At 50.3% G+C, this 7065-nt stretch overlaps 1 pseudogene; it reads left to right on the top strand.

Annotated features, from left to right (window-relative positions):
* Positions 1 to 5225: 5225 nt before the first annotated feature.
* LOC142297282 (uncharacterized) lies at positions 5226 to 6548 on the top strand (annotated as a pseudogene).
* Positions 6549 to 7065: the final 517 nt, after the last annotated feature.

Genomic DNA, 7065 nt, shown 5'->3' with positions numbered 1-7065 from the left:
GCCACCTCAATTGCATGGGCAGACCTAGGAAACCCTCTGGAGCAGGCACAAAGAGAGAGAAAGCCCCTGAGTACATGGATCTCTACCTAAATTAGAGCACACCGCAGGCCATGCCGCAGCCTCCTAGGTCAGTGAAATCAAAGATGGCACCGGCCGCACACACTGACGAGGAGCCGCGGCGGGAGTGGAGTTAGGGGTTCTTCACACATAGCGACAGCGACAACGACGTCGCTGTTACGTCACCATCTTCTGTGACGTAACAGCGACCTGGTAAGTCGCTGTTATGATCGCTGCTTAGCTGTCAAACACAGCGACGCAGCAGCGATCATAACATCGCTACATGTGCAGAGAGCAGGGAGCCGCGCACACTGCTTAGCGCTGGCTCCTTCCTCTCCTAGCTACAGTACACATCGGGTTAATTAACCCGATGTGTACTGCAGCTACATGTGCAGAGAGCAGGGAGCCGCGCACACTGCTTAGCGCTCGCTCCTTGCTCTCCTAGCTACAGTACACATCGGGTTAATTAACCCGATGTGTACAGCAGCTACATGTGCAGAGAGCCGGAGCCGGCAGCACAGGCAGCGTGAGAGCTGCGGAGGCTGGTAACTAAGGTAAATATCGGGTAACCACCTTGGTTACCCGATGTTTACCCTGGTTACAGCTTACCGCAGCTGCCAGATGCCGGCTCCTGCTCCCTGCTCGCTTCATTTCGTCGCTCTCTCGCTGTCACACACAGCGATCTGTGTGTCACAGCGGGAGAGCACCTTTGAAGAAAACAAACCAGGGCTGTGTGTAACGAGCAGCGATCTCGCAGCAGGGGCCAGATCGCTGCTCAGTGTCACACACAGCGAGATCGCTAATGAGGTCACTGTTGCGTCACCAAAACCGTGCCGTAGCAGCGATTTCGGTAGCGATCTCGCTATGTGTGAAGCACCCCTTACTCTGGTCGAGCTCAGCTGGAGGAGATCCGGGGAGATAATGAGAGAGATGAAGAAGAGATGACACTCACAGATATAAGCAAATACCTGTGGTCACTTCCCACCAAAGCTCATCTGGAGGGCAGCATTGGCAGATTGGAGGCTGCACACAGAAAGAAGCTGCAGTTTCTCACAGCGGCATTCACTTCCAGGGTGGAGTAGGTGGAGAAGTCACATGAGGCAGTATTAAATGAACTCCGGGCACACAGGAAATACAGGAAAATAATCCTTGATAATACCAATAAACTGGAGGAACTGGCTGGGGGTCTCGAAGACCTTGAAAACTGCAATCCGTGGAATAATATACGCATCAGAGGGCTACTGGAAGTGGGGAGCAATATGTACCACCTCAGCGCCAGCAGCCGGGCCGCCGCTCGGATCTGGTTCCGCGGTGGCTTGAGGGGTCTCCGGACCCGAGTGGGGTCGCGTGGACACTCGAACTGAAAGGGGGTATTTACAGGGGATTTTGTGGTTAGAGTTCGTGACACCACCCACAGTGTGTGGTAAGGTGGGATACCACCGCTGCTGTTGGGAGCGCCCGGTGGTGGTGGAATGGCAGCCAGATGTTTAACCCCTCCGTGGGTAGGGGGGAGATGCCACGGGGCTTGGTGAAGGTGAGATGGGAGCACCGTTGGAGAGGAAAGTGGCACTGCGTACTCACTCAGTCCAATAACACTGACACCGACAACTTGTAAACCAGAATTGTTATCACTGCAAAAGCAAGTAGGGAGCACGCTGGGATCCAATGCCCTACGGTGTTGCCTGTTAGCCTGTGACCTTGACCTTGGCACCTCTGTCTGTAGTTGGTCCCTCTCAGCTTGAAACTGAACGGGTCCCGGTCGCCCGTATGGCTAGCGGAGTGAACTTGCTCTCAGGGTTCACGCTTTGGATTTTATGGACTGTATATTGGGAAAGTCCTATCCCCCTCATTGCGCTAGTACCCCGATTTTGGAGCGGGTGCAGGACGAATAGTGAAGTCTTCGCCCTCGTCGGATAAAATTACCAGGACACATGAAGCTACTTCCCGGCCTAGTGTGTACGTACCCCGTCGTGCCCTTGCCACTGGCCGGAGATGGCCCAAGGCCGCCAGCTGCCCTGCTTGGCAGTTCCGTTCCCCTTGATATGATTCCCTGCGACCGGGGCTCCAGCTCCTACCACGCCCAGACCAACATCTGCCACATAGTAACTGAGGAGCCCAGCTCCTAACCTCCTCCAACGACTTGTGACCTCTCCTCTCGAGAGTCACCACACTCCTGACACTAATGACCTCCCCTTACCAACCCCCCAAGTGTCCAGCCCTATTCCCTTCAGGCTGTCCACTGGTGTGTCTGGTGGGTGTTAAATGTAGAAATAAAATACAAAAAACCCACCCTCTTTCACCCCCTTATTGACTCCCAAAATACCCAGGTCCGACGTAATGCACACGAGGTTGCATGATAGTCCCGGTTCTGCTACATCATGAAGTCGTAGCGAGGGGGCACAGAACATGTCCATCTGCTGCAGGCAGAGAGTGACTGAGCCGCACCTGTAAGCAGTGACATCATTGAGTTTATGTGCGGTCACAGCTGAAGGTTCCCCCAGTATCCCACCTGTGACCACAGGTAAACTCACCTTAGGTGAACAGATTGAACTCAGTGACCTTACCTCAGGTGAACTGAGTTCAATCAAACCTGCATCTCCTGGCAGAAAACAGTGATTTTTTTTGCCAAGAGATGCATATTTGGTGCTGAAATTTATACACCAAATTCCTGCACCAAATGATGTCACTGCTCACAGGTGCGGCTCAGTCACTCTCTGCCTGCAGCAGATGGACATGTTCTGTGCCTCCTCGCTGTGACTTCATGATGTAGCAGAACCGGGACTATCATGCAACCTCGTGTGCATTACGTTGGACCTGGGTATTTTGGGGGTTAATAAGAGGGTGAAAGAGAGTGGGGTTTTTTGTATTTTATTTCAAATAAAGGGTTTTTTTCAATGTTTGTGAGACCCCTTAATTACTAATCCTGTAAGTGAAAAAAAATAAACATAAACATTGAAAAAATCCTTTATTTGAAATAAAATGCAAAAAAACCCACCCTCTTTCACCCCCTTATTAACTCCCAAAATACCCAGGTCCGACGTAATGCACACGAGGTTGCATGATAGTCCCGGTTCTGCTACATCATGAAGTCGCAGCGAGGGGGCACAGAACATGTCCATCTGCTGCAGGAAGAGAGTGACTGAACCGAACCTGTGAGCAGTGACATAATTGAGTTTATGTGCGGTCACAGCTGAAGGTTCCCCCAGTATCCCAGGTAAACTCACCTTAGGTGAACAGATTGAACTCAGTGACCTTACCTCAGGGTCATGAAAATATAATAAGCAGATATGTTTTCAGGGTCTCTGGATCAGGGGTGATTCCCCCCTCCCTCCAGAGTCCTGCCAAATTAACAGACAGGAAAAGATTTCCTTGTCAGGGGATGTAACAGGTACATCTTAATTAACTTACAACGCCTCTTCCCAGTTCTTCAAAGACCCCCTGCGTAGCAAGAGACGCTCCGACTACAATGTGTATACACAGGGGCGGAGTACATGTTTCCTGCAGGAATGTAGCTTTGCTGATCAAAAGGCTGGGGCAGCCGTATTGTCTCCGTTGGGGAAGTATTAATATTGTGAGATACATACATCCCCCAGATATGGCGGGCATACCACTGATCTCAAAATTCCATAACGCACATCTAACATATTTCAGCTTAATCGTAGGACATACGGAAGAGCCACAAATTAATATCTGCCACCCAGAACATGCCAGATCCCCCTTGTGTGGTATCCACCTTCTGCTAAAATCATAATATAAAAGATGAAGGTAATATCGTTTGCCTGGATTGCTCCCACACGGAGATATGAGGACCATGAGGATTCCATAATGTTGGAAGAGGGGAAAACCCCCTCTCTTGCATGATGTCAGCAGAGGTGGGGGCTGCGGGTGGGACAGAGGTTAATAAAAGCCAGTGTCTTAGTAGCCACTGTGTCAATGCCCAGGGGATTTACGTTCTGTGTATAGGATTGTCCATTTCCAAGGGGGTGCCCCTACCCTATATCTGAGCCATATTCCGTGACCAGGTGTAGTAATCTCTTTCATTTCTCCTTTTTATTTTATGTAACTGTCTATATTGTATTTATATTGTTCCCCTTTGTAAATTCTTGTATATTTTTATAAACACTGCCTTCTATTTTGGATTAAATATATAAAATTTAATAGTTCTTTCCTCATGCTCTATATATATGAATCCAAAACCCAAAGGGCCTTATGCTATCTGTAACAGGTGGCCGGACTGCCTGTGAAACATCCGGTGGTGGCAGCGTAATTATTCTTGCATAGAATTATTGGGGGGCTATCAGTAAGGGTACCGAGGTATATATATATTATATATATATTCCATCAGCGGGAATCGGTGATATATAAATTTACCTTTGCTGTGAGACCTCCAATATTTGGCATTAATAGCTCAGCAGCCTCATTTACTTATTGTCTGGCAGTTCCGAAATTGACCTGACAATAAAGGGGCGCTAGAGAGTAGTCGTGCTTTTGATAAATCCGTGAACAGCAGGTGGGATTCTGGTGTGACCCCCCCCGGCTGTTCATGACAAATTGGTGGCAGCAGTGGGATATCTAGTGACTCCCCCAGCTGTTCATGACAAATTGGTGGCAGCGGTGGGATATAGAGCATTAGTGGTCTAGTTTGAGCAATCATCCTTTTCACTAAAAACTTGCAAAACCTTTGAGGATCGAAATCAGTGTTTAAATATATTTTGAACAATACTGTATGTGTAGCAGTTACCCGCTCCCCTCTCTTGTTTTTCTATCCTATCTTTTATTTAGCATGTGACTGCTAGGATGGCAGCTGCTTATAAGAAGCATGATAAAGCTGTGGTGATCCAACTGTGTGAGGAGCGAGGCCTCGATTGGTCCAACAAGACCAAAGAGATGCTAATCTGTGCCTTGGTGGAGGATGATCTCAAAGACCAGCACGATGTGGCCCAAGAGCATGGGACCAGTGAAGCACCAGGAGACCTTGCCATGGACCTAGCTCCGGGACGGTCCACAGAACTGTCTGATTCCAAGGGGTCTGGCAGCAGCCCCAGCTCCCGAAGTGGAAGGGACTCTTGCTTGCCAATGATTCCCAGCAACTGGGAGAATGTGACTCTCAAGCACGGCTACAGTTTGTGCTAAAAGAATGCCAAGCAGAGCGTGAGTTTCCTGAGAGACAGGCTGCGAGAGCTGAGCGTCAGGCCGAGGCTGAGTGAGCAGAGCGGGAGGCCCAAGATCAGAGAGACCACAAACTGAAGGTTCTCCAACACCAGCAGCAGACCTCTTCCCCACTGAATGGTGAATCCAATAATGTCAGCAGCTTCAAACCCCGGCCTGAGCACTTTCCTGTGATGGAGAAGGACTGGGACATGGACACTTTTCTGAAGGGATTTGAAAAGACTTGCCATCAGTACCAGTTGCCCAGTGGCCAGTGGGCCTAATACCTAACACCAGGGCTGCGAGGCAAGGCCCTGGAAGTGTTTGCTGCACTACCTCCAGCACTAGATGGAGACTATGAGGCCATAAAGCAGGCCCTAGTACAGAAGTATCAGCTGACTCCAGAGGTGTACCGCAAAAAATTCCGGACCGTCCAGCGTGGACCTCATGACAGCTACAGTGATGTGGTGGATGAACTCCGTACCACCTTTGGTCAGTGGATCCAAGGACTGTCCATTACAACTTTTGAGCAGCTAAGTGACCTAATGGTAAAGGATCAACTCCTACATCTTTGTCCTGTGGAGGTTCGACAGTTTGCTATGGACCGAGAGCCAAGGGAGGCCGCGAAAGCAGCCCTGATTGCCGACACTTATGAGGCCAACCATGCATCGGGGGTGCGGAAGCCTTCCACCGCCAGCTGGAAAGGGGGTAAGATGACTACTACCACACCTGCCCCTGCCAGCCGACCTCCTGGAGGTTCTGCCCCATCTTCTAGCACCCGGCCTACATCTGATACCCGCCGGTGCTTCACCTGTGACTAACCAGGACATATTAGCTTTGCCTGTCCCGAGAGGCAAAGGAGGAGCCCCACACCTGAGGCCCAAGGGCCTAGTGCCAATGTCCTGATTGTGGTTGAGACGGGTGGTCAAGCCCCTGAGAATTGGCAGCCCGTTACCGTGGGCGACACCATCACTGAGGGCCTCAAGGACACTGGTGCAGAACGAACTCTCATCCGCCCTGAATTCGTGTTGCCTGGTGAACTTATCCTGGGGAAGACCCTGATTGTCACTGGGATTGGGGGTGTTCGCCAATCTCTCCCAATGGCCTGAGTTTCTCTGGACTGGGGTCCTGGGAGGGGATGGAAAGATGTGGGAGTGTCCCGAGACCTTCCAGCAAATGTTTTATTGGGTACCGATTTGGGGCGGTTGGTGGCACAATACGTCCCTGACAATCTTCCCAATCGGATAAATCATGTGATGCAAGCGCCGTTGATAACTTATGTGATGCAAATGTTGTTAATAAGTCATGTGATGCAAGCGCCGTTGATAAGTTATGTGATGTAGCCCTGTTAAGTCATGTGACCAGAATATTGATGATCAGAAGGTGATTATTAATGTTGTGCATGAAAATAAAGTGGATGATTGTGCGGGAAACTTCAACCACGTCAGGCTGCGGGGTGACACTGCTGAGGATTTCCCCAAGGTAGTGAGTGTCCATGCTAAGGTAGATGGAGGCAGGCATGGGGACCATGAGTAATGTGGTCACATGCAGCTTGTCAGTGTCACGGAGAACTGTGAGCCGAACGGTGGTAGCTGCCCCATAAATAGCGCTGACCCTGAGGTATCACAGAGTGATGTGTCTCATTGTACAGGAGAGCTCAGCCATGTCACGCTGCGGGGTGATGTGGCTGACGATCCCCTCACAGCAGTAAGAATCGTTGCTAAGGGAGATGGAGACAGGCACGGCAGCCATAAGGAAGGTGGTTGTGTGCAGCTTGTCAGTGTCACGATGGACTGTGACATGACCGGTGGTAGCTGCTCCATGATTAGCATTGATTCTGTGGTACGATATGATGAGAGA

The sequence above is a fragment of the Anomaloglossus baeobatrachus genome, chromosome 3 (genome assembly GCF_048569485.1).
Source record: "Anomaloglossus baeobatrachus isolate aAnoBae1 chromosome 3, aAnoBae1.hap1, whole genome shotgun sequence".
In the NCBI taxonomy this organism is placed as follows: domain Eukaryota; kingdom Metazoa; phylum Chordata; class Amphibia; order Anura; family Aromobatidae; genus Anomaloglossus; species Anomaloglossus baeobatrachus.
Note: the sequence above shows the minus strand (reverse complement) of the source record. Positions and strands in the feature narration are given on the sequence as shown.